General features: G+C 42.6%; 1 protein-coding gene and 2 pseudogenes across 1 annotated transcript in view; all 3 read left to right on the top strand.

Annotated features, from left to right (window-relative positions):
* The first annotated feature begins 2,449 nt into the window (after nucleotides 1-2,449).
* On the top strand, nucleotides 2,450-7,906 carry LOC129484752 (putative tripartite motif-containing protein 64B; annotated as a pseudogene).
* A 1,494-nt stretch (nucleotides 7,907-9,400) lies between these two features.
* LOC129485385 (ankyrin repeat domain-containing protein 33B-like) lies at nucleotides 9,401-15,322 on the top strand (annotated as a pseudogene).
* The window catches only part of LOC129485384 (N-acetylated-alpha-linked acidic dipeptidase 2-like), a 61,521-nt gene continuing 47,845 nt past the window's right edge, over nucleotides 14,030-27,705 (top strand). The window contains exon 1 of the mRNA XM_055284685.2: nucleotides 14,030-14,777. The gene's annotated coding sequence lies outside the window, so the exon portion shown is untranslated. The remainder of the gene's footprint in view (nucleotides 14,778-27,705) is intronic.

Here is a 27,705-nt window from a genome sequence, read left to right as displayed (position 1 = left end):
GTAGTGTTTGAATCTGTTTTCAGAGAACAAGATTTGTGGAAAAGTCTGCATATATATGTATCTATTATTACCTTTTCTTAACGTTATTGGATATACTTTTTGAAGCATAATGCTGGTGAAATGACACTTCAGAAAACATACTAATTTGCAATGCCATGGACTGATTAAAAGACAGCCACTTCATCTTTTTCTAGGATATGCTGGCTTTTATGAATTTTATAATTTTTTAAATGTCTCTTCAAATGTAAATGGTGACTTTTATATAGATTTCTACTTTTTCAAATTCTAGCAAGGTTTGTTAATTTTAAGTTTATAGAAATGACCTAAATCCCCAAACATTAGATAATTTATGAATACAACTATGTATAAACATAGTTGATTTATGTATAAACATGTATCTATGTATAAACATGGTGATTTATTAAATCATGGTAAAAGACAACAAAATCTGTTAGTATGGCAACCGTGTTACAAATAACTTTCATGCACTATTAAAGATAATTATGGACATAATTATTGTGTAAATAACAGCCAGGTGCCATGGCTCATGCCTGTAATCCCAGCACTTTGTGAGGCCGAGATGGGCAGATCACCTGAGGTCAGGATTTCGAGACCAGCCTGGCCAACTTGGTGAAACCTTATCTCTACTAAAAATACCAAAATTAGCCAGTCACGGTGGCAGACACCTGTAATCCCAGCTACTCGGGAGGCTGAGGCAGGCAGGAGAATCACTTGAACCTGGGAGGCAGAGGTTGCAGTAAGCTGAGATCGCGCCACTGCACTCCAGCCTGGGTGACAGAGTGAGACTGCATCTCAAAAACAACAAAAAAAAAAAAAAAAAAAAAAAGGAAGGAAGAAAGAAAGAAAGAAAATAGATCAATAGATCTAACCAACTGGCAAGGGCTCCCAAGAAGCTGCAACTTCCAAGTCACTAAGGAGAATGGTGAATTGGCGGCCACGCTTCCATTAACTGCATTTCTGGATTTTCTAGTGTAGAGTGGCAAACCTAATACATATCTTCATTTTTTTTGTTATTTTAGAAGATAATTAATTGTTGATTCATTCTTGTTAATTATTATAGGTGAAATATTGGCTATTTCAGAATGTGAAAGTGTTCTCTCTAATCATCTGAATTGACTATGGGAAAAAACTTTCTTAATTAAAAATAATAGATATTATTTACATTTAATATATTGGAAGGAAGAGTTTTGATATTAAAGTTAAAAGGACAAATTTAATGATTCATAATTTTAGGAGTTGACAGTCCACTCTGATTAATCAATCTTAGATAAAACCTACTTTATTTATAATTGTCTGAGCATACTTCTTAGGTGAGTTTGGAGGCAGGGAGTATAGAATAATACCATAGATACTAAGTGTCTTTCATATATTATCATCAAGGAATCATTGAGAGAGATAGAATGACAGAGACAGGATGACATTCAGAATGTGCTTCTTCGTTGATTAGCTTATATAAGTGACTCAGAAATCATCCCAGCTTTTACCCTCCGCCCAGGCTTTAAGCTTGTCTAAGTAACTGGGAATGATTGAGAGCACGGCTTGTTTAACAAAAATGTCATGACGACTGTTGTCTCATTTTCTCATTTGCATCACGGTTGTTCATATCCATAAGTTTCATACCCGTGAATTCAACTAATCTCAGATAAAAAATATTTACAGGGAGAAAAAAGCAGCTGTACTAAACATGTACTTCTTTTTTGTCTTTTTTTTTTTTTTTTTTTTTTGAGACAGAGTCTCACTCTATTACCCATGCTGGAGTGCAGTGGTGCGATCTCAGCTCACTGTAACCTCCGCCTCCTGGGTTCAAGCTATTCCCCTGCCTCAGCCTCCCGAATAGCTGGGACTACAGGCAGGTGCCACCACGCCCTGCCAATTTTTTGTATTTTTAGTAGAAACGGGGTTTCACCATGTTAGCCAGGATGGTCTCAATCTCCTGACCTCGTGATCTGCCCGACTCGGCCTCCCAAAGTGCTGGGATTACAGGCATGAGTGACCGCGCCCTGCCAAACATGTACATATTTTTAATCTTCTTGCTGTTACTAAACAGTATGGCATTACAAGTATTTATACAGCATTTACATTGTATTAGGCATTCAAAGTAATCTAGACATAAAGTATTCAGGAGGATAGGTTTAGGTTACATACAAATCCCACACCATTTACTAATAAGAGACTTGAACATCTTAGGATCTTGGTATCTCAGGGAGTCCTGGACTGAATCTTCGACGACTATTGAGGGAAAACTTTATAAATCCCGTATGTTTGCATTTACTATGTCTCAGTTTGTACTGGAGCTAACTTATTAGACATATTGGACAGAGCTCAAGTAGACAAGGAAAATTGTCCACCAGCCTTTTTTTCCTTTTCATCGGGACAAATAAAAATAAGAGAAAGAAATTCTCACTTTTTTTTTTTAATTTTCAGAAACATGGATTCAGATGCCCTGCGAGTCTCCCAGAATGAGCTCATTTGCTGCATTTGCCTGAAATACCTCATAGACCCGGTCACCATTGACTGTGGGCACAGCTTTTGCAGGCCCTGCCTCTGCCTCTGCTCAGAAGAAGGCAGAGCACCAATTCACTGCCCTTTGTGCAGACAAATCTCAGAGAAGCCCAACTTCAACACCAGTGTGGCACTCAAAAAGCTGGCTTCCCTAGCCAGACAGACCAGACCTCAGAACATCAACAGCTCACACAATATCGGTGTGCTCCATGAGGAGGCTAAGGAGCTCTTCTGTGAGGCTGACAAGAGATTGCTCTGTGGGCCCTGCTCTGAGTCACCAGAGCACATGGCTCACAGCCACAGCCCAATAGGATGGGCTGCTGAGGAATGCAGGGTACGTGATGCCTCTAAGGCAGTGTGAATTATGTAGATTCCCAAATAAGAATGATGAGGGCCTATGATAATGATGGTGATGAGAATGCAGATGGTGGAGGTGGTGATAATTCCATGTCAATCATGATAACATAAATGTGTCCTTTCAATGTTGCTGACTAATTTGGCACTCTAATCATAGCTGTGTTGAGACTCCACTAAAGGAGGTTTCCTTAGAAACATTGTTCAAACATATAGAATGGAGCTGTGGAGCAGGTGGCCAGCACCAAGAACACTGTTCAAAGTCGGGTTATATAAAAGCCAGTTTCTCAGAAAATTGATGATATTATCTGAAGGGTCCCTTAAAACTCTCTATTATGTTTCTATCACTTTTCACATCCCAATGATTAGAACCAAATGTGTTTAATTTGGAAAAATCTGACCACTCCACTCTAACTTAATTTATGTTTCTTTCAATGACAGCCTTTTTTTTATTGATAAGGGGATGAAATCTACTATACTGTCTTCATTATTGCTAAGCTTCTTGCTTCTTTTGCAGGAGAAACTTATAAAGGAAATAGACTATTTATGGAAAATCAATCAAGAGACACGAAACAATCTAAATCAGGAAACTAGCAAATTTCATTCGTTAGAGGTAAAAATGAAAATGTTTTCTTTGTTTTTATGCAAATAAACACACTGTTAGCTTATAATTTTTAGCTAAATTCAAACTACCAGTTGAAAGACAGTGATTTCATCCACAGAAAATGTAGTGATTTCAATTAATATAATAGGAATTGCAAACAGAGAAGCCCACACAAGCTAGCCAAATTAATTCTAGTATATTGGATAAATGGCATGATGTGTATTCTAGTTCAAATTTGAAGGTTGGTATCAATCTTTTCAGACACCGCAGATGAGACAACATTTCACTAAGTTTGGGAATGAGGAAGGTGAAAGCAATAGAATAGTATATAGAGTAAAAATAAGGTAAAAGTAAAAAGAAACTGCATAATACGGTGTATGGCTAAATGTTTTTTAACATGTAGGCGAATCAGACAGGGAAAAATCCTAAAAGAGAGATTAATAGAGGAAATAATTGACTCAATAACAACTGTGAAGAAGCATCACAGTGATAGAAACCAGGAGTCTTTATATAGGTTTGATTTAAAAAGGGAGAGAGAATACAAACATTGACAAAGATGGACAGAAGAAGATAGAAAATGTTCAAGACTGCTTGCAAGAGTGAGGCAGAAAGTTTATAAGTTGCTTGATTACACCCAGCATATAATTATTTGAAGTTTTCTATTGAGAGTGAGAACGTGTAATCCTTTTAACCAAACATCTCTGCAGCACTATGTGTCATTAAGGAAGAGGATAATCAGTATTCAATATCAAAAGATGCATATATTTCTAGAAGAGGAGGAGCAACTGCATCTGCAGGCACTGGAAAGAGAAGCGAAAGAGCTTTTCCAACAACTACAAGACAGTCAAGTGAGAACGACCCAACATTTAGAAGGGATGAAAGACACGTACAGAGAGCTGTGGGAGACATGCCACATGCCTGACGGGGAGCTGCTCCATGTGAGGAGGGAGGGTCCATCCTCAGAGACAGGAAGCCTTTGCTGGACAGTGCTGCCAGGACATGCAAATATCACCTGCATATGTCACTGCTCTAAGCTAAGTGACAAATGCTGTCTGACTTCCACCATTACGTTTCTCCATTCACTTATTACTGCATACTTTGGTAATCTTTGGGAAATTTTTGCCATCTTAGCTGATAGCATATAACAAAGTTCTCTTCAATATAATTTGGAGTGCTATCCACACAGAGAGATCATCCAAAATCATTAGAACTCTAGGCCAGGGGAAGGTTAGTAATACTCCATTTACATGCCCTAGTTCATCCTCACTCTGATGTCCCAGACAGCAGTGATTTGCTGAAGACATTGAGGGGTTTCCCCTTGCCTGGGCAAGATTTCTCAAAGCTGCTCATCAATGTCCATGTACTGTTTCTCATATGGTTCTCTGTTTTGTTTTAAGAGTTGTCATGTGTGGTCAGAACTTTCCTTGGAAATAAGATTAGGAAATTAATGACACTGGAAGCCTAGATATCCTTGCTTTACTCCACCATCTCTTGCTGAGCTCCTTTCTTCCTAATGCCCACTGATGAAGCTTTCTATTGTTTAGTTGAGGTTCTGTTATTAATGTAGCCTTGAATGATTCCTTAGCAGGAAATAAAAAGATATACATTATTAAAACACTAAAACAGAAAGAAACAAGAGTGTGAGAAAAGATGCAGAAGGAAAAATCTCTCATAATTAACATTATCTTTTTTTTTTTTGCAGGATGTGGGAAATGTATCAGCAAGATGAGTTTACACTAAAAACAATGCTATTTCTGAAAATTTGTTCTCCTGTGAATGAAGGGGATGTATGCATTTTGAGGACTAACATCGTTGTCAGAGCTATTTCAAATTTTGTTTCAAAAGAGGGCCTGAGGTCTTCTTCTCTTTGGTCTGGAAAATATTCATCTTAAAATTTGTATGAATTAAAATATACATAAAAACACTTTGCCATTTGGAAGTTTTTTCTCCCGATCCATCCATCCTGACCAGCCATACCCCACAGATCTTAATACAAAATTACTCTGAGGAATCATAGAGGCATCTTCTACTCTAGAGGGGTTGGAGGTTAAAAAAAAAAAAAAAAAGACAGAGGGAGGAGAGAGATTCCGTAAGGATGGGCTGAGGAGGGATGTTTTGTTCCTAAAAGCATCAGTGACCTGGGCCTGCCCCATCACCGTACACCCAGTTCTAGGAAAGACCTCAAGAAAATGGTTGCCTCAGGACCCTCACCAGCAGGGTTCTCAGGCTGGAATTAGACTCCTTTGATTTGCACAAAAGATTAAAGCCTTTTGTCTCAGTGAACATTCTCTGTTACACACTGACTAGCGTTAGTGACAGTTGCAGACTGAGGTCCCAAAGTTTTTGTCTGGGTTTTCTGCTCTCTGAAATATTCCCAAGATTTCTGCCTACCCTCAGGGGGTGTGATGGGCAGAGGGAGGCAATGACTTTTTATGACTTTAGAAGTTGTGTAATGTCTGAGAATAACATACCTGGAGAAATTGGGTTTTTATGGAAGTAAAATTTAGAAAAAGTAACATCCTTATGGCCCCTAGAGTGTGGAATAAAATGTACAACCGGTTAACCAAAACTGGCAGAATTCTGAGGAAACATCTTATATGAAAATGTGATATCTTCGTATGACTGTATGATTAACTCTGGGCTTGGAACTATAGCTGAGGCCATTTTTTTTGCAGGACTGATTTGGCACAGATGCAACAGCCCCAGCCAGTGAACCCAGAGCTCACTTCATGGCGCATAACTGGAGTCCTAGACATGCTCAACAACTTCAGAGGCAAGAGCCAGCTGCTTCACAGTCCAGCCTCAAATTATTTCCTTATTGGGTCCCTTGGTTGAGGCTTTTTCCATTTAAGTTTTATTAGTTTTGACATGTAGGTAATACATACTTTTCCAAAACATGTGCATCTTCTCTACCTGCATAGTAATATTACAATGATGAAAACTCAATTTCCTGACTTACAGTTTGATGAAAATGTAAAGAAAGACACACACTTTATCTGCAGAATAAGAGGACAAAGAATATTCAGATCATGTAGTTATGAAGACACTAGTTCTCATGGTGGCATCAGTATTTCCTGTTTATTCAATTTAATTCAATTTTGAAGGCTTAGATTTGTCATAATGGTTTTTAATTCTTTCTATTCTATGTGCATTTACATGCATTCTACAAGTAACCTTTATTATTTACAAAATCAGAACATTTTGATCAACAAAGAAAATGACTGAAATATGCATAATCAGGACAATTCTAATGCCATCAGATACATCTCAAAACAAGTGAAAAGTGAGGGATCTGTGAACGTGGCTGAACCATGTTAGGCCCATTCTAGAGAGCAGGTCTAAGTAGCAGAGGGCAGGAACCCAGAGTAGATTGAATCAGGAGCTAAACAGATAATGTAAAGCCAGAGTATTCTTTTCAGAAACTTATAAATTTTACGTGTGTAAATTTCTACCAAATTTTTTATGTTTGAGACTATAACAGGCATTACTTACATTCCAATAAATTCCCACATCACAGCAAATTGATGTCTACCTGTTGATGATCTTAAACACAAACAATACAAGAAGATTTTTCTACTGAAGAAAAAAAAACATTTTAGATATGTCCTGAAACAAACTATGCAGAGATAGACATTAAATCATTACTTCGCCCAGTTATATGGTCACATTTTTTCTCTGATTTTAAGGAATAATACATAATTGTATGTGCTGAAGAGGTGTAATAACATTTCATCTTCATGCATGCATGGGGCTAAACTCTCTTGCTTTCCTTCCTTCTGTATTTTCTTGGAGGAAGAGCAAATGAAGTGAATAATTGGGCACAGAGCCTCTGTCCCTCATAGCACTCACTAATATAATATTTTTTCCTTGTCAGTGGATAATGCTCTGAGCACGGAAATGATTCCTTGCTATATAAGCCTTTCTGAGGATGTGAGATATGTGATATTTGGAGATGACCATCTCAGTGCTCCCGTGGATCCCCAGGGAGTGGAGAGCTTTGCTGTGTGGGGAGCACAAGCATTCACCTCCCACAGGCATTTCTGAGAGGTGGATGTGACCCTCTCCTCCAGCTGGATTCTGGGAGTCTGTAGAGATTTCAGGACTGCAGATGCCAATACCGTTATTGATTCTGATGAAACATTTTTTTTTAATTTCCTCAAAAAGGAGCAATCACTGTAGTCTCTCCATCAACTCTCCACCTTTAATTCAGTATGTACAAAGGCCTTTGGGTCGGGTTGGGGTGTTTCTGGATTATGATAATGGATCTGTGAGTTTTTTTGATATTTCTAAAGGTTCTCTTATCTATGGTTTTCCTCCTTCCTCGTTCTCTTCCCCTCTGAGGCCTTTCTTTTGCTTTGGTTGTACATGAAAAGTTGGTTTCATGATGATTTATTGTGACCTCCCATATATGAGGCAAATAGTGTCCTAAGACCCTACGTGTGAGAGCCTGTGAGCTCATTGTAACTTCATGGAATGTAATTACTTTATGGTAATAAATGGGATAACCACCTTGAATGTGTACATTTGTTAATTAAATTATTTTAATTAATAAATTATTGTGGAATCTTCACTAGAACATCAATAATTTTTTGTACTAGTTTTGTTGAAATTCATTCACTTACCGTGAAAGTCATGTTCTAATGTATTTAATTCAGAGATTGTTAGTGTATCACACTTGTGTAGGCATCAGAGCTCTCTACTGCCTGTGCACTTTTAACACTTCCAGAAGAATCCCGATACACATTAACATTTATTCTCCATTCAACCTCCCCCATTCCTTGACACCACTTAATCTACTTTTTATGTTTTTGCATTCAGGTAAATAAAATCATACAATGTAAGTTCTTTTTTTAATCTGACTCCTTTTTCAGAGAGTATGTTTTCAGTTTGTACACACTGTAAATCATTTCTCTTAGTTGTATATTTGAACCAGGCTGGGGTAGAATAATGAAGTGGTGGATATCTTATCTTACAAAGAATAAAAAGTGTGCTTATTTCCTTTTTAAGTCTGAGCAAGTTAAGTTGACCTCACAGACTTTATCGTTTCTCAACATCCTAGTTATTAATCACATTTCAACTCATGCAACAGATTTTCAGTGCCGGGTTGCTCTGCTATTACATCTCTGAATATATTATATCAGATTATAATATTCAGAAAACTCTTATACTTATTACTACCAGATTGAAAATTCCAAAGGGGCAATGGCAGTATTTGTCTTCTTTGCTAATATATTACAATTATTCAACGCAACTTTTAGAATAGATCATACAGTAAATAAGATGAGTAAATGGATAATTAGAGGAGTTAACATGTATAAATATTATTCTAACATTAAGAAACTATTCCAAAATATAAGTAACAAAATAGGATAGAACATACTAATGAATATCTATCAAAAGATAAGAAATAAATTGATTTTCAGATTCATATCAAAGATAACACTATTATGTTAGGGTTTAAAATAATTGTAGCATAATTTTTACGGGGTTGATTTCAATTGTCTTAGGTTTTTTAATATAAACAATCAAAAGAGGAAGGTTCCTATATAAGATGATGGGGAACAGGAACAGGACTTAGAATAATGGAGGCTGTCCTTATTTAAACTGACATATAAATTTAACTACTTACTAAGCATAAAGTGGTATAAACCTTCTTATGCAGTAGAAAGGACAAACTTTGTTTACATTTTAAATAAGAATCCAGATGATAGAGAATGGAAAATTGTATAAGAGAATGTAATAGCTACGTCTCCTAGCACACCGGCTTATGTGCTGTAACAAAGACCACGAGTTTGAAATGATTCAGAAGGTGCATTTCTCTCACATGATTGTACCAATATAGGAGTTGGTCAAGAAGAAGACTGACATCTTCAACAAGTGAATTTTACCTCTTTGTGCAGGAAACTTCCATTTATTACCATGTCCCATGCAGCAGGAGAGCCAGAAGAAACGTAGGAGGGTCAAGAGTATTTGGCTTTAAGGAAATCACCTGGTGTTTCTCACAGTGCTTTTATTCCTGTCCTATAGGTTCAAAATTAGGCAGATGGGACACTAAGTGGTAATGTATCTGGGAATGCTGTTTACACTCTAAACCTTATTTATTCTTATCATTTGATTCAGAAAACAAATTAAATGACTGGAACAACTGAAAATAACCCAAGAGATTTGTTCAATGAAACAAAGCTGAACCTCAACCAAATAGATAAGCTGCTGCCTAAGGTTAGCACCAGTTGTTATTCAAGAGTGAGTAAACCCTGCTTTTTACCACTGTCGAGGTGTCCAGTGTCGTCCTTTTTAGAGCCTGGCTAGCTGAGTGTTATGTGTCAAGAAACGTCTTATTTGTATTTTAGTCCCTTAAATGAACGATTTTGATAGAAATGATTCTCCCAATTTTGAAGATACTTATCAGAAAGATTCTCTTATTCCTTCACTCTATATCACGTAGACTATAATAAATTGTCTCTCTTCTGCCTCCACATATTTCATGCAGAACATTAGGAGTTAGCAGAGAGAAAGCTTCTCAACAGCTTCTTTTGGACTCGCTGCCTTTTTCCAAGTGATCTGAGATGATAAAATTATTCACCTTAGGGCTCCAACCCGGCACTCCTTTTTGATTTTCACCTATGTTTTGTGAGTTTTTCTGTTGATGCTACAACTCTATGCAACAGTCAAGGCCTCATAATTTAATTACATTATTTGTTGCTAGATTTCAAGGAAAAATTTGTTCCTGACATTCTTCTAATTTAGCTCACATTCACTTTGTCAGGAAGACAGAATTAGCTACTTTACGATCACTTAGTATTTGACTCTGATTTTGGAAGATGAAAATGTTTTTGTGTCTATTTACCACATTTTCTTAGCCATTTAACGAAGATAATTTTATTCTGTTGATTCTCCTAGAGATACTTAATTTATTTATTCTCTTCACCTGTCAGAATTTATGTTAGAATATCACCAAGACTTACTTACAATTGAAATAAGTCTAAGAGAGACCACTAACAACACTGTCAATCATTAATACAGAAATCTTTAACTTCCTGAGATTTTTATCCCTGAAAGAAGTTATTTATGAATAGCCTGGTTATAGTTTCTTTTAATACAAGAATTTTCACTCTTCTGTAGTACAAAAAGTAAAAACTGATAAAGAGGATAACTTGGAAAAAATTAATCTAACAAAACTGAGACACATTCTTGACTAGCACTTTATTTCTGTACTAAATTTAGGAGATATGTAAATGGCAGGTTTCCTAAGTGAAATGAGACAGACACACAGACAAAAATACTTCATGGTCCCACTCATATTTGAAATCGATTTTTAAAAGTTCAATACATTAAAAAATGGTGGTTACATTCATGGGAAGAAAATAAGTAAATGAAGGGTAACAGTGGTAAAGGTGCAGTAATGTAGAATAAATGAATCTGATGTACAACCTGTAGGTATATTAGATAATCTCGTATTGTTTTTGGGAAATATTCTGAGGGACTAGATTTTTGGTGTTCTTATCATAAAAAAGAAGCACAGCTAAGTGATATGATCGATTTGTTAATTTTCTTCATTATAGTAATCATTTCCTTATGCACATGTATCTCAAAACGACATATTGTGCACCTTGAAAATATAAAATAAAACAAATTAAAACATAAAGATAATTTTGTTCTTGCATGTAAGCCGAAAATAAGTGAAGACTGGGTCAGTAATAACAATGCTTTGCTGAATTAAGAGAATTCTAATAAAATATTTTTAGTTGGAAAGCTATCTGTATTAAATAAAATTGATCTAAAGCTCTTTACAGGGGCCATACTTATAATCCCAGTGCTTTGCGAGGCCAAGGCAGAAAAATCACTGGAGGCCAGGAGTTTGAGATCAGCCTGGACAACATAGTAAGACCTTATCTCTACCAAAGCATAAACAGAAAATTAGCCTTGAGTGGTGGTGCACACCTGTTGTCCCAGCTTCTCAGGAGGCTGAGTTGGGAGGATTGCTTGAGTCCAGGAGTGTAAAACTGCTGTGAGTTCTGATTGTGACATTGAACTCCAGCCTGAGTGACAGGGTGACAACTTGTCTCAAAAACAGCAACTAATTCTTTTTGGTAGTCATTTTACCCGAAAGGTATAATTCTTTCTCCTACAATTAAATCCGCATATGTCTAGGCCAGCTATATCAGGTAGAGCTTGTCCTCTAGTGCTTATATCTATAAAACAAGTAAGATAATTATAAGGAGGCTCTAAGCAAAACAATTTTTTTCTCATTCTGGACTTTGAGGTCTTAATTCTTAGACTAATTTTCTGTCTCAATAGTGGATATCACCCTGAAACTTAATTTGTCCAAGCACCTCACATATCCTGAGATTTTACAAAACATATAGTTCATAGGATCAATACGTTCTTATGCCTTAAAAGTCTCCAGGCATTGAAGGATACTACTATGTGGAAACTCGGGCCTTCTACTGCATTACTGAAAGAGCACATTTGAGACTCACAGCACTGGTTGCAGGAGTCTGTTAACAGGTCTGGACAATGAGTAATGTCAGTCTGGATAATTCTGAGGAAGGCTTTCTGCCTTGTTATAAGGAGGATAATCACTGGAGACTCTAGACAAGTTCCCGGTCATCATTCCAGCATTTAGTTGCTGTTTTTGTAATCCCAGCACTTTGGGAGGCCTAGGCAGCTGGATCACTTGCGATCAAGAGTTCAGGACTGGCCTGTTCAACACGGTAAAACTTTGTCTCTACTTAAAATACAAAATTAGCAGGGGGCGGGGGCGGGGAATATGCATTCGAAGGGAAGGAGAACATACTTAACATGCCATTGGAAGGTGAAATTCCTAATATTTGAGAATATTGTTGACAACTATGTTTAATTCTCAGTATAGAAAGATGTACCCTTTGAATGACATTAAAAATTCACTAGAAGAGTGAAGACTAATAGTTAAAATGTCACATAAGTAACAACAGTCTCAAAACAAAGTGTTCTAAAAGGTTAAAGTACGTATATGAGATAGAGGAGAGAATAAATAACAGTTAATTAATTAGACTTTATTATGTGAAAAGACTTTTCTAAAATTCTTCCATAATAATTGAAGATATAAATTACAATAATTAAAGTATACAAAAAATAAAAGCATTAAAATAGTGAAACATTTAAAAAAGGGTAAATTTGAAAATTATTTAATTTTTAATCTCAAAAATCAGAAAGTGATTTTATCAATGTCCTAAAAAATTAAAATAAAAACAAACAATAATGTAAAAGAAGTGAGGTTTCCCCCGGGCTGGGGGGGAGTTAGGGCTTCCTGGGGACACAGAAGCAAGAAGTAGGGACCTTGGCGCCCACCAGGCTTTCCCAGACAGAGCCTTCGCCCCACGCCCACGCCTCCGGCCGATTGTGTGGTGCTGCTGGCTGGGACCCAGCCACAGGGTGACGGGGCGCGCTGCATGACCCCGCCACCGCTGTCCCCACTCCTAGGCACACAGGTCTAGGAGGATCTCGCTGACTACAAAGAGTTCCAGGACTTCTCCAGTCTGCCCCACACCCGCAGCATCTCCTGGGACGACTCTTTCTACCCTTTCCAGGACCAGGAGGAGCACGGCGTCCAGGGCGTAGAGAGCGTCCTGGAGGAGGGCGTCCTGGAGGAGGGCGTCCTGGAGCAGTGGGGCTGCTGCAGACTCTGGTGCGGCGGGGGCTGAACTTTGAGAAGGCGCAGGAGACTGATCACAATGGCTAGACTGGCCTTAATGTCGCCTGCTACCACGGCTTTGTGGATATACCGTGGTGGCCTTAGCTGAGTGCCCCCAAATTGACGTCAACTGGCAGGACAGGGAAGGGAATGCAACCCTAATCGTAGCTGCACAGGCAGGAGCTGCCCCTGGCCCCATGGGCACAGTTGCCTTAGACACTGGCTCTCAGCCTTGCGCTTCCTGCCTCAGCATCACCTGGACTGGTTCATTTGAGCTTTAACACAGATCTGGTGGAAACACAGGCTACCAGGCCCTGCCCCTGGAGTCTTTCTTTGAATAGGCCTGGGTTGGGGCCCAAGAATGAGCAGAAGAACAGGTTTCCTGGTGAGGCTGATGCCCCTGGCCCAGGGATCCCACGTTGAGGACGGAGGGCTTTGAGGTTTTCCTGGCTGATGATGGCCAGGAACCCTTCACAGTAAGCATTGAAGACCAGCAGAGTCCCAGACCCCAGGAGAGATGTCGTCAGACGGACACAGAGGCATCACGGAATTAAAGTGAAAATGAAGAAAGGAGCTGAGGATGTGTTTCATGACTTTCCTGTGCTGTTTTACTAAAGAGGCTGTTCTGGCCCAGTCAGGGCATGCTATCATCACCAACTACTTGTTGAACTATGTCCTGGGTCTTGACCTTGAAGGATGGACGCGTTAGGTTGCAAAGCCGCCATGCAGGGTCGAACCCATCGCATCCGAGCCCTGAGCTAGCAGGGGCGGGTGTCCACGCGAGGGCCCCGCCGTGGGATGTCGCCAGAGGAGTGGCCACTTACACTTCTGCCTCATGCAGAGGCTCCTGGAGCGCCCCTGCCAGGAGCGGTTGGGGGAAAATTACCAGCTTGAGCTGCCTCCGCTCCAGGGCACGAGCTTGCAGAGGCTGAGGGACTGCGAGCTGTCCGCGCTGACACCGCGCTCCGTGCCTGGCCCGGAGGACCGGGGCGCCCTGGACCACATGGTCAGGATGATCACCAGCCTCTAACAGCCCCGCCGTGGCCCTCGCGTGCCAGACCGTGTGCCCCGAGTGCTCCCTGTGCGTGGGGAAGAGGCGGCTGGCGATGCAGGAAATCCTGGCGGCTCAGGAAATTCTCGCGGCGCGGCGGGGGATGGGGAGGCAGGCGCAGGAGGTGAGTGAAGCCGAGGGCACAGAGCAGCACAAGCGGCCCTGCCAAGTGGCCGCGGGCTCCCGGGAGGGCTCCCCAAGAGCCGGCCTCCCACCTGCCCTGCTACCGGGGTCCTGGGGCTCTGCCGACCCCGCCCGGCGGAAGGCCAGCCTCCTGCCCCTGCAGCGCCTGCGGCGGAGCAGCTTGCTGCCGGGCATGGTGCCCCGGGTCCGCCTCAGCAAGGCGCCCTCGCCCACCTTCCAGCCCCAGAGGCCGGCGCAGAAGGGCAGCACCAAGGTCAGTGGCCACCTGCGGATACCCAAGTGGCCTTACAAGGTGGCCAAGGAGGAGAAACCGGGGGCTGAGGAGGCCCAGAAGAAGCGCCAGGCCAAGGTGCAGGAGAAGCGCCCGCCGCCCTGGAAGAAGAGGACGTGAGAATCCGCGGGCGCTTCACACGAGTTTCGAGGACAGGGTGAGGCGGCGGGGCTGGGCACCATGGCGGCTCCGGGGACCACCAGGCCACGGGCGTTTCCACGCTGTCTTTCTAGGATGCTCCCAGGAAGGGGCTGGGGGATCCACATGGATTCGCCTGACACCAGCCACCCTAGCCATCAGTACACATAGAGGGCATGTTGCCTAAAAGGCTCCCTTTAGAGAACCTCAATTAAGATTTGTTTAAAGATCAATTTATGAGGCCGGGCACGGTGGCTCACGCCCTTAATCCCAGCACTTTGGGAGGCCGAGGCTGGCGGATCACCTGAGGTTGGGAGTCTGAGAGTAGCCTGACCAACATGGAGAAACCCCGTCTCTACTAAAAATACAAAATTAGCCGAGCATGGTGGCACATGCCTGTAATCCCAGCTACTCAAGAGGCTGAGGCAGGAGAATCGCTTGAACCCGGAGGCAGAGGTGGCAGGGAGCCAAGATCGCGCCATTGCACTCTGGCCTGGGCAACAAGGACCAAACTCCGTCTCAATCAAAGAAACCTCAATTTATTAAAGGGTATTTTCTGTTTAATTTTGTATTTTTAATTGTTATCCAATTTGCCAAGTTTTACAAGTGACAGGGCCCCTTGTATCCAAGGCAGTTTTAATACACTTGCCTGAAGACCTTTCATTTAAAATACTGTTTCTAGCAATAAATATTTATGATATCTGTAGGAGTTTACACAGAAATCATGGGATTCTCTCCTTTTTGGCTGTTTGTTTTGGTCTTTTCTTCTCATTGTGGGTGCACGTGCACACTGGATGTTTTTATTAGTTAGATTAAGTGATGCCAGATATTTCTATTTGATGGAGGGATTGACTCATTCAGCCACATGATCAAGTGAGAAAGAGATATCATATTTTATTGTATCTTTTTAAAAAGTATTATCCATACAGTCATATATTGGGGACAAACATTTATCATCAAATTATAAAACAATGCAGAGATAAGCATGTATGTATTGCTAGAATTAAACTCATTTTAATCAAGGAGTTTTAGATAAACTGGATACAAAATCTTTAACATATTAAAAATAGTTATGAGGGCCGGGCGCGGTGGCTCACGCTTGTAATACCAGCACTTTGGGAGGCCGAGGCGGGCGGATCACGAGGTCAGGAGATGGAGACCACGATGAATCCCCGTCTCTACTAAAAATACAACAAATTAGCCGGGCGTGGTGGCTGGCGCCCGTAGTCCCAGCTACTCGGAGAGGCTGAGACAGGAGAATGGCGTGAACCCGGGAGGCGGAGCTTACAGTGAGCCGAGATTGCGCCACTGCACTCCAGCCTGGGAGACAGAGTGAGACTCTGTCTCAAAAAATAAATAAATAAATAAATAAATAAAATAAAAAATAAAAATAGATATGAGGAAAACGTGTCATTTGATAAAATGCGGGAAATGTAATAGATGATTACCGGAACTACAAAATTAAGCCATATATGCTCTTAAGTAAATCAAATCCAGACATCCTTAAAATGAAAAAAAAGGATGCAGCAAGAGTAAGGAGCCCAGAATGATGCAAATTAAGGGAATGGGGGGAGGTGATGTTTAGAACAAGCAAAGAGAATACAATGGGAAGCAAATTTACTTTAGGCAAATTCTCCTGGAGTGGACCAGGAAGCCCTCTCTTCCAGACTCAGTTCCAAAGAGTCCCTTATGTGGGTATTTCTTTTATTTTTCCTTTGAGGACTGCACTTGGTGTTTAGTTCAACCTCATGCGGACCTCATGGAATTCCCAAGACTTGGGGCCTTGGCATTGTGGCACCTTCCTGCCACACGTACATAATTCACAGCATTACCAAGTCACCACGAGCTCCACGCTCACTTCTGTCAGCCCAGGGCCCAGCCAGGCAGTGTCGCATGGTCTCCCAGGCATGCCTTTCCAAGCCGGATATCCCTGCTGCGAAAGTTCTCAAGGCACTGGTCCGGGAAGCTGAGCCCTGGGCCTGTCCTAAAGCTCCACAGGTGACTGCACTGCAGCCCACATGGAGAGCTGCAGCTCTAACACAGGCATTTTGAGAGGCCTCAGTCGCCTTTAAGTGGCATTTCCAGGACACCCATCCTGAGCTCTCACAAATGGCTCCACATTCCCAAGGATGTCCTATTGTCATTGGAACAGCCAGTGTCAGGCAGCTTCTGCTCGGGCTGATGTGGCATCTGACCCTTGGTGGGTGGCCAGATATTCCTTCCCATTTCCGCCATGGGAAGTTGGCACTGGGAATGGTATGGAGCCCCCACGTCTACCCTAAGCCTTAGGTGTCTGCTGCTTCCAGGTCAAAAATGGACATTTCTGGTCCTGACCAGCTGCCACCACACTGTAACCGATGCTCATAGTCTCCAGGGATGTTTAGAACAGCAATGGCAGGACAGCAAACAACTGGCGATTTCTCCAGTTCCCACGCTGTTCCAGAGTGGGCATGTTGGATCCCTGTCCCCAATGTGTTCCAGCCTTACCCAGGTGCACACGGTACCCTGGGGCTAGCACAGGGCTTGTCAAGTAACACTCTTGGTGTCCACAAAACAGCTCCAGAGATACCTGCATTTTGAAAAGCCTGCCAAGCCAGCAAGTATAGGGCAGGACCCAGATTTCTTTGGCAAATCTGAAGGTGAGCTGGCCACTTGCCTGGTGAGTAGAAGCTGCCTTTACCTGGCCAGTGTATGCAACTTGAGAGAAAATGACAGCTTCATGGGGTGCTCTGGTGGGACTGGGAAGTCTGACCTCCCGGGGAGCTTTGTTATGGTCCCAGTGGAAAGACTGGATTTTGAAAACGCAACAGACCCAACTGAAAGAAGGGTCATCCCTGATTGGATCCCAGACTCTCCCTGATCTCTCTGGACTCGTTCTAGACGTGGCTTGCCTGTGGGCAGCCCTTCCCTTTGGCCCATGAGGCAGGTCCAGGTAGCTCCTGCAGCTGTGTGCCTGGCTACTGGCCCAGCACTTCTCATTTTCGCCATGTGGAAGCAGATTTGCTACTAGAGGAATTTTCCAAGTCAAAGGAAGTGTCGCCAAGCCTCTTTCCTCGACCTATGGCGAGCCCATGCCCTTGGTTTCTTATTCTCTTTGGAGTGGGCAGCAGAGGGGACAAGCCGGCCTCCAGCCAGGCTCAGGGAGTGTGGGGAGGGCAGGGAGAAAAATCTAGATGATGAGGAACTGGAGCCACCTTGAGGGGGGTGTCCTGGGGTCAGTGTCAGGGTGATAAGATGAGCCAGTTTATATTTAAGCAACATTATTATGTTCAATTATTTTGGGTAAGGGATTCCTCAGGGGAGGTGTGGTCATCTGGTCCCAGAGGGGGAGTGAAATGCCCACACATCTTCCTGAGCCATTTGGAAGCCCTTTCCTCTAGCCCTAGGTACTGATGACCCAGGCTCCTTGGTCTCAGGAGGTGCACAGGGCTGGGGGGTGCAGGCTTTTTGTCACTTACCCACTCAGCACTATTGGGCATCGGGCATTCAGAGGTCTCACGGTGGTCTCTCTAAAAACCTGGTGTCCTAGGAGAACAATTATTATTTTTGTCTATTTTTGTTTCTTTGAACTGCTGCATTCACTCACTGAGGGCTCGCCCTCTCTGCACCCCTCATCTTGTTCAGGAAGGAGGGGACTGATGAGCATGGGCCCCCTTCTCCTCTCCTGTCAGTTGCCACTAAACTGTCCCCCCTGGCTTTATCACCAAGTTCTCCCACCCCTGTTGCCTCATCTCTTCTTCTTCATTCACACTTCCTTCCTTTGCCTGTTTTCTTCTCCCAGTTGGTTAAGTTCTTTATGATCCCTAGCACCACCTACCCTGAGGTCTACCAAGGACAGAAAAGCAGGGGCCTCTGTGAGGCAATGTGGTGTTATCATGGTGGGACCTCCAGGCCCCCAGAGTGAGGGAAGAGCAGGCCTGCCAGAATCTGTGCTGATGGCTAAGAATTCCTCCACCGCCGTGCCCCTACCACCCCCTACTCTTTACTCAGAAGGGAGAGGAGGTTTGCTCTCTTGCAATGACAGCCCAGCCCCTGCTGTGCACAGGGATGGGGCTCAGGGTCCCTCCCTGCACCCTGATGTTAATTAACTATAAATAGTGAATTTCAAGTTAATAGCTACCTTCTCAGGGATTTATATATAAATAGAGTTAGAGGAAAATCTAAAGCCTATTTTACTACTTTTTTAGTGTTTGTGAAAATTAAGCTTAAAGTGGACAGAATAAATATTTCTCAGACAATGTCGACGCTACTGATTACAAGTGAGATGGCTGGAGCTCGCTCCTTGGTGGAGAATTTTTTGGTGATTGGAAATTGGGGACTCTGGCAACAGAAATGGCTTTACGGTGGGTGTGAAGTCACTTCTGTCCCTCGGAGAGCCTCTTGTGGATGTGAAAGCATGTATGAACACCAGTGAAATCCACCTCCACGTACACTGAGGCAGCTGATGAGAACACAAATGAGCCAGTCCTAGCACTTCCCTCCAGAGCTGGTCACTCCCGGTCTGACGTTAGAGCATGTGAATTAAGAGTGACAATTTTTTCTACTAGCTTCTGTGAATAAAGTGTTCTACAGTCAGCCAGCACTAAACTCACTAGAAAGGAGGAGGGAAGAGCGTGGAGCCAATCATCTAGAATTACCTCAGTGTGCAGAGGCTGTCCCTTGGCTGCCTTTGGGAAAAGCAGTGTGAAATATCATGTGCCTCTTTCTTTTCAAGCTCCTCCTGACAGTCACCTGGCAACACTGGAGACCTCAAAACTATGGAGATCAGAATTTCAATAGCTGTGTCGTCTCAGCATTGACCACTCCTCTGACCCAAGCTTTCTCCTGGCAGCAGGAGACGGAGTTCGTGATGTTCGTAGGAAAATACGATTTCTGAATGCAGGAGGGCCGTGCTGGGCCCCTCTGCCTGCTTCTCTCCCTGCTGTCAGCAGTGACCAGGTCCCCGGTGTGGAGGCGAGTCTGTCGTGGGTGAAACAGAAGTCCCTGGGGTAAGGCCAGACCCCAGGCCTGAAAAGGATGCAAAGCCTGCTGTTTCATGCAGCCCACCGGCAAGAAGACTACATCCCCTGCAGCCCCGCCATCCACATAACATGATATGGGAAGGCCGTCTCTTCACCCTTACCCTGGGGACCAAAGCCTGCCTTGAGGAGTGAGTACAGCCCTGAGGTGTGCCTTGCATTACTCTTTCCCCAGGTGTGCCCGTAGACTCAAGCTTGCTCATTTCTGTCCTGACACATCTCGCTGGTCCTGCGGTGGTCAGAGTCCTCCTGTTCTGTGTCAGCTCCTAGACATCATTAGTCTTTCACGTGATAAAGTATGAGCACTTTTCTCTTTTACAGTATTTGGGGAAATTCTAACACACTCCCCAGGGATTTGCGCAGGTCCCTCTGGCTCCCCTGGTGGGTAATTCTATGGATTCTGCACCTGGCAGCCAGCACTTTCCCTTGGAAGCCCCTGGGGTCCCTGTTTGTGTGGGCCTGGTCCTTGGTTTCTACCCCAGCACCTTTTGGCTGGGACCTGCCTAGAGCTGCCTGGAAGGTCATGGTCTAGGGAAGGACAGGTGGAACCCTGACCACAACAGATCCTTCTAAAACAACAAAGTCACATTGATGACGACGACTGCAGTGGGGTGAATGCCATCACAGTGGGCATGCTGGGAGCCGCCAAGGACTTACGGCAAAAGCAGTTCTTCCCAAGGCGCCCTTTGCATCTTCTCCTCCTCGTCTCTCAGTGCATTTGGAACTTGCTTATGCGTTGGAATGACTTAAATCAACTGCTCCTTTCTGTGCCCCTGCACTCAAAGCTTCCTTCATTAATAGGAAAAAGAAAAGCACACACTACCTGAAATGATTTTACTAATTTTTGAGTGACTCAGTGGAAAGTCAGTGTTGCATACACAATTTCCTCATGCTGAGCCAGCTTGAAATAAGACTCGATAAAAGGCACAGGCCTCAGTAGCAGGCGGTGCCACTGTGGACAGTGTACACTATGGTGTGAGGGTGTGCACAGGCGAGCGTAAGTGTGTTTACTCATACACACAGATAAACCAAAAGGACATCGGGCTTCCTGATGGCAAAGGTTATGGTGCTGCTGTAGCTTGTTATAGGCCCCTGGCAGTGTCAAATGGGAAATGCTTTTTTTTTTTTTTTTTTTTTTATTATACTTTAGGGTTTTAGGGTACATGTGCACAATATGCAGGTTTGTTACATATGTATCCATGTGCCATGTTGATTTCCTGCACCCATTAACTCATCATTTAGCATTATGTGTATCTCCTAATGCTGTCCCTCCCCCCTCCCCCCACCCCACAACAGTCCCCGGAGTGTGATGTTCCCCTTCCTGTGTCCATGAGTTCTCATTGTTCAATTCCCACCTATGAGTGAGAACATGTGGTGTTTGGTTTTTTGTCCTTGCGATAGTTTACTGAGAATGAGGTTTTCCAGTTTCATCCATGTCCCTACAAAGGACACGAACTCATCATTTTTTATGGCTGCATAGTATTCCATGGTGTATATGTGCCACATTTTCTTAATCCAGTCTATTGTTGTTGGACATTTGGGTTGGTTCCAAGTCTTTGCTATTGTGAATAGTGCCGCAATAAACAAACGTGTGCATGTGTCTTTATAGCAGCATGATTTATAGTCCTTTGGGTATATACCCAGTAATGGGATGGCTGGGTCAAATGGTATTTCTAATTCGAGATCCCTGAGGAATTGCCACACTGACTTCCACAATGGTTGAACTAGTTTACAGTCCCACCAACAGTGTAAAAGTTTTCCTATTTCTCCACATCCTCTCCAGCACCTGTTGTTTCCTGATTTTTTAATGATGGCCATTCTAACTGGTGTGAGATGGTATCTCACTGTGGTTTTGATTTGCATTTCTCTGATGGCCAGTGATGATGAGCATTTCTTCATGTGTTTTTTGGTTGCATAAATGTCTTCTTTTGAGAAGTGTCTGTTCATGTCCTTTGCCCACTTTTTGATGGGGTTGTTTGATTTTTTCTTCTAAATTTGTTTGAGTTCATTGTAGATTCTGGATATTAGCCCTTTGTCAGATGAGTAGGTTGCAAAAATTTTCTCCCATTCTGTAGGTTGCCTGTTCACTCTGATGGTAGTTTCTTTTGCTGTGCAGAAGCTCTTTAGTTTAATGAGATCCCATTTGTCAATTTTGGCTTCTGTTGCCATTGCTTTTGGTGTTTTAGACATGAAGTCCTTGCCCACGCCTATGTCCTCAATCATATTGCCTAGGTTTTCTTGTAGGATTTTAATGGTTTTAGGTCTAACATATAATTCTTTAATCCATCTTGAATTAATTTTTGTGTAAGGTGTAAGGAAGGGATCCAGTTTCAGCTTTCTACATATGGCTAGCCAGTTTTCCCAGCACCATTTATTAAATAGGGAATCCTTTCCCCATTTCTTGTTTTTGTCAGGTTTGTCAAAGATCAGATAGTTGTAGATATGTGGCATCATTTCTGAGGGCTCTGTTCTATTCCATTGATCTATGTCTTGGTTGTGGTACCAGTACCATGCTGTTTTGGTTACTGTAGCCTTGTAGTATAGTTTAAAGTCAGGTAGCGTGATGCCTCCAGCTTTGTTCTTTTGGCTTAGGATTGACTTGGCGATGCGGGCTCTTTTTTGGTTCCATGTGAACTTTAAAGTAGTTTTTTCCAATTCTGTGAAGAAAGTCATTGGTAACTTGATGGGGATGGCATTGAATCTATAAATTACCTTGGGCAGTATGGCCATTTTCACGATATTGATTCTTCCAACCCATGAGCATGGAATGTTCTTCCATTTGTTTGTATCCTCTTTTATTTCATTGAGCAGTGGTTTGTAGTTCTCCTTGAGGAGGTCCTTCACATCCCTTTTAAGTTGGATTCCTAGGTATTTTATTCTCTTTGAAGCAATTGTGAATGGGAGTTCACTCATGATTTGGCTCTCTGTTTGTCTGTTATTGGTGTACAGAATGCTTTTGATTTTTGTACATTAATTTTGTATCCTGAGACTTTGCTGAAGTTGCTAATCAGCTTAAGGAGATTTTGGGCTGAGACAATGGGGTTTTCTAGATATACAGTCATGTCATCTGCAAACAGGGACAATTTGACTTCCTCTTTTCCTAATTCAATACCCTTTATTTCCTTCTCCTGCCTGATTGCTCTGACCAGAACTTCCAGCACTATGTTGAATAGGAGCAGTGAGAGAGGGCATCCCTGTCTTGTGCCAGTTTTCAGAGGGAATGCTTCCAGTTTTTGCCCATTCAGTATGATATTGGCTGTGGTTTTGTCGTAGATAGCTCTTATTATTTTGAGATAAGTCCCATCAATACCTAATTTATTGAGAGTTTTTAGCATGAAGGGTTGTTGAATTTTCTCAAAGGCCTTTTCTGCATCTATGGAGTTAATCATGTGATTTTTGTCTTTGGTTCTGTTTATATGCTGGATTACATTTATTGATTTGTGTATGTTGAACCAGCCTTGCATCCCAGGGATGAAACCCACTTGATTATGGTGGATAAGCTCTTTGATGTGCTGCTGGATTCGGTTTGCTAGTATTTTATTGAGGATTTTTGCATCAATGTTCATCAAGGATATTGGTCTGAAATTCTCTTTTTTGGTTATGTCTCTGCCAGGCTTTGGTATCAGGACGATGCTGGCTTTGTAAAATGTGTTAGGGAGGATTCCCTCTTTTTCTATCGATTGGAATAGTTTCAGAAGGAATGGTACCAGTTCCTCATTGTACCTCTGGTAGAATTCAGCTGTGAATCCATCAGGTCCTGGACTCTTTTTGGTTGGTAAGCTATTGATTATTGCCACAATTTCACAACCTGTTATTGGTCTATTCAGAGATTCAACTTCTTCCTGGTTTAGTCTTGGGAGGGTGTATTTGTCGAGGAATTTATCAATTTCTTCTAGATTTTCTAGTTTATTTGTGTAGAGGTGTTTGTAGTATTCTCTGATGGTAGATTGTATTTCTGTGGGATCGGTGGTGATATCCCCTTTTTCGTTGTGTATTGCATCTATTTGATTCTTCTCTCTTTTCTTCTTTGTTAGTCTTGCTAGCGGTCTATCAATTTTGTTGATCTTTTCAAAAAACCAGCTCCTGGATTCACTAATTTTTTGAAGGGTTTTTTGTGTCTCTATTTCCTTCAGTTCCGCTCTGATTTTAGTTATTTCTAGCCTTCTGCTAGCTTTTGAATGTGTTTGCTCTTGCTTTTCTAGTTCTTTTAATTGTGATGTTAGGGTGTCAATTTTGGATCTTTCCTGCTTTCTCTTGTGGGCATTTAGTGCTATAAATTTCCCTCTACACACTGCTTTGAATGTGTCCCAGAGATTCTGGTATATTGTGTCTTTGTTCTCATTGGTTTCAAAGAACATCTTCATTTTTGCCTTCATTTCATTATGTACCAATAGGCATTCAGGAGCAGGTTGTTCAGTTTCCATGTAGTTGATAGGTTTTGAGTGAGTTTCTTAATCCTGAGATCTAGTTTGATTGCACTGTGGTCTGAGAGACAGTTTGTTATAATTTCTGTTCTTTTACTTTTGCTGAGGAGAGCTTTACTTCCAAATATGTGGTCAATTTTGGAATAGGTGTGGTGTGGTGCTGAAAAAAATGTATATTCTGTTGACTTGGGGTGGAGAGTTCTGTATATGTCTATTAGGTCCACTTTATGTAGAGTTGAGTTCAATTCCTGGATATCCTTGTTAACTTTCTGTCTTGTTGATCTGTCTAATGATGACAGTGGGGTGTTAAATTCTCCCATTATTATTGTGTGGGAGTTTAAGTCCCTTTGTAGGTCACTCAGGACTTGCTTTATGAATCTGGGTGCTCCTGTGTTGGGTGCATATATATTTAGGATAGTTAGCTCTTCTTGTTGAATTGATCCCTTTACCATTATGCAATGGCCTTCTTTGTCTCTTTGGATCTTTGTTGGTTTAAAGTCTATTTTATCAGAGACTAGGATTGCAACCCCTGCCTTTTTTTGTTTTCCAGTTGCTTGATAGATCTTCCTCCATCCCTTTATTTTGAGTCTTTGTGTGTCTGTGCACGTGAGATGGGTTTCCTGAATACAGCACACTGATGGGTCCTGACTCCTTATCCAGTTTGCCAGTCTGTGTCTTTTGATTGGAGCATTTGGCCCATTTACATTTGACGTTAATATTGTTATGTGTGAATCTGATCCTGTCATTATGATGTTAGTTGGTTATTTTGCTCGTTAGTTGCTGCAGTTTCTTCCTAGCCTCGATGGTCTTTACAATTTGGTGTGTTTTTGCAGTGGCTGGTACCGGTTGTTCCTTTCCATGTTTAGTGCTTCCTTCAGGAGCTCTTTTAGGGCAGGCCTGGTGGTGACAAAATCACTCAGCGTTTTCTTGTCTGTAAATTATTTTATTTCTCCTTCACTTATGAAGCTTAGTTTGGCGGGATAGGAAATTCTGGGCTGAAAATTCTTTTCTTTAAGGATGTTGAATATTGGCCCCCACTCTCTTCTGGCTTGTAGAGTTTCTGCTGAGAGATCAGCTGTTAGTCTGATGGGCTTCCCTTTGTGGGTAACCCGACCTTTCTCTCTGGCTGCCCTTAACATTTTTTCCTTCATTTCAACTTTGGTGAATCTGACAATTATGTGTCTTGGAGTTGCTCTTCTCGAGGGGTATCTTTGTGGCATTCTCTGTATTTCCTGAATCTGAATGTTGGCCTGCCTTGCTAGATTGGGGAAGTTCTCCTGGATAATATCTTGCAGAGTGTTTTCCAACTTGGTTCCATTCTCCCTGTCATTTTCAGGTACACCAATCAGACGTAGGTTTGGTCTTTTCACATAGTCCCAAATTTCTTGGAGGCTTTGTTCATTTCTTTTTATTCTTTTTTCTCTAAACTTCTCTTCTCTCTTCATTTCATTCATTTCATCTTCCATCAGCAATACCCTTTCTTCCAATTGATCGCATCTGCTACTGAGGCTTCTGCAATCTTCGCATAGTTCTCGAAACTTGGCTTTCAGCTCCATCAGCTCCTTTAAGCCCTTCTCTCCATTGGTTATTCTAGTTATCCATTCTTCTAATTTTTTTTCAAAGTTTTTAACTTCTTTGCTATTGCTTTGAATTTCCTCTCGTAGCTCAGAGTAGTTTGATCATCTGAAGCCTTCTTCTCTCAACTCGTCACAGTCATCCTCCATCCAGCTTTGTTCCGTTGCTGGTGAGGAACTGCGTTCCTTTGGAGGAGGAGAGGTGCTCTGTTTTTTAGAGTTTCCAGTTTTTTTGCTCTGTTTTTTTCCCCATCTTTGTGGTTTTATCTACTTTTTGTCTTTGATGATGGTGATTTACAGATGGGTTTTTGGTGTGGATGTCCTTTCTGTTTGTTAGTTTTCCTTCTACCAGACAGGACCCTCAGCTGCAGGTCTGTTGGAGTTTACTAGAGGTCCACTCCAGACGCTGTTTGGCTGGGTGTCAGCAGCGGTGGCTCCAGAACAGCAGATTTTCATGAGACCACAAACTCAGCTGTCTGATAGTTCCTCTGAAAGTTTTGTCTCAGAGGAGTACCTGGCAGAATGAGGTGTCAGTCTGTCCCTACTGGGGGGGTGCCTCCCAGTTAGGCTGCTCAGGGGTGAGGGACCCACTTTAGGAGGCAGTCTGTCTGTTCTCAGATCTCCAGCTGCGTGCTGGGAGAACCACTACTCTCTTCAAAGCTGTCAGTCAGACAGGGACATTTAAGTCTGTGGAGGTTCTTGCTGAGCTTTTGTTTGTCTGTGCCTGCCCCCAGAGGTGGAGCCTACAGAGGCAGGCAGGCCTCCTTGAGCTGTGGTGGGCTCCACCCAGTTCCAGCTTCCTGGCTGCTTTGTTTACCTAAGCAAGCCTGGGCAATGGCGGGCGCCCCTCCCCCAGCCTCACTGCCGCCTTGCAGCTTGATCTCAGACTGCTGTGCTAGCAATCAGCCAGACTCCATGGGCATAGGATCCTCCGAGCCAGGTTCGGGACACAATCTCCTAGTGTGCCATTTTCCAGGCCCGTTGGAAAAGCACAGTATTAGGATGGGACTGACCCAATATTCCAGGTGCCGTCTGTTTCCCCTTTCTTTGACTAGGAAAGGGAACTCCCTGACCCTTTGCACTTCCCGAGTGAGGCAATGCCTCGCCCTGCTTCGGCTCATGCACAGTGCGCTTCACCGACTGTCCTGCACCCACTGTTAGGCACTCCCTTGTGAGATGAAACCGGTACCTCAAGTAGAAATGCAGAAATCACCCATCTTCTGTGTCGCTGGGGTTGGGAGCTGGAGACCGGAGCTGTTCCTATTCGGCCATCTTGGCTCCACCCCCAACATTGGGAAATGCTTTAATGGCATGTTGTTCAATGTATATAATGGGGTCTCCCATGGCCCAGGGACCCACTATGAGCACTCCACCTTCTGTGGTGGAGAACACGGCTGGAGTCATCACAGCCCAGGTCTTTATTGAAATGCAGTGTTGACCCAGAAGGCTCATGTAGAACCCATTTGGCCAGGTCTGGACCATCTCTCTCCATCTGAACTGCCTTGGCTGCACAGAGGGACCCAGACCCAAAAGGCCCAGAATCAAGAGGAAACTGAATGACATTTACCATTACACCAGCTTTCATTTATTTTTTCCATATGATCATAAGGACTGTATTACTAAGTATGCTTATATATGCTATTTACAGTCTGTTCCCTTTTATATGATGAAAGATTAATAAAGAACAAAAAATTGCCTGCAGTAAAACCATGCCTGAGGCCAAGAGTGGTGGTTCATGCCTGTAATACCAGCACTTTGGGAGGGCAAGAGGGGCAGATCACCTGAGATAAGCAGTTCAAGACCAGCCGGGACAACATGGAGAAACCCCAACTCTACAAAACACACACACACAAAAAAAAATTAGCTGGGCATGACAGTGAGTGCCTGTTATTCCAGCTACTTGGGTGGCTGAGACAGGAGAATTGCTTGAA

The sequence above is a fragment of the Symphalangus syndactylus genome, chromosome 6 (genome assembly GCF_028878055.3).
Source record: "Symphalangus syndactylus isolate Jambi chromosome 6, NHGRI_mSymSyn1-v2.1_pri, whole genome shotgun sequence".
Taxonomy (NCBI): Eukaryota; Metazoa; Chordata; class Mammalia; order Primates; family Hylobatidae; genus Symphalangus; species Symphalangus syndactylus.
This window is presented reverse-complemented; position numbering and strand designations above follow the sequence as displayed.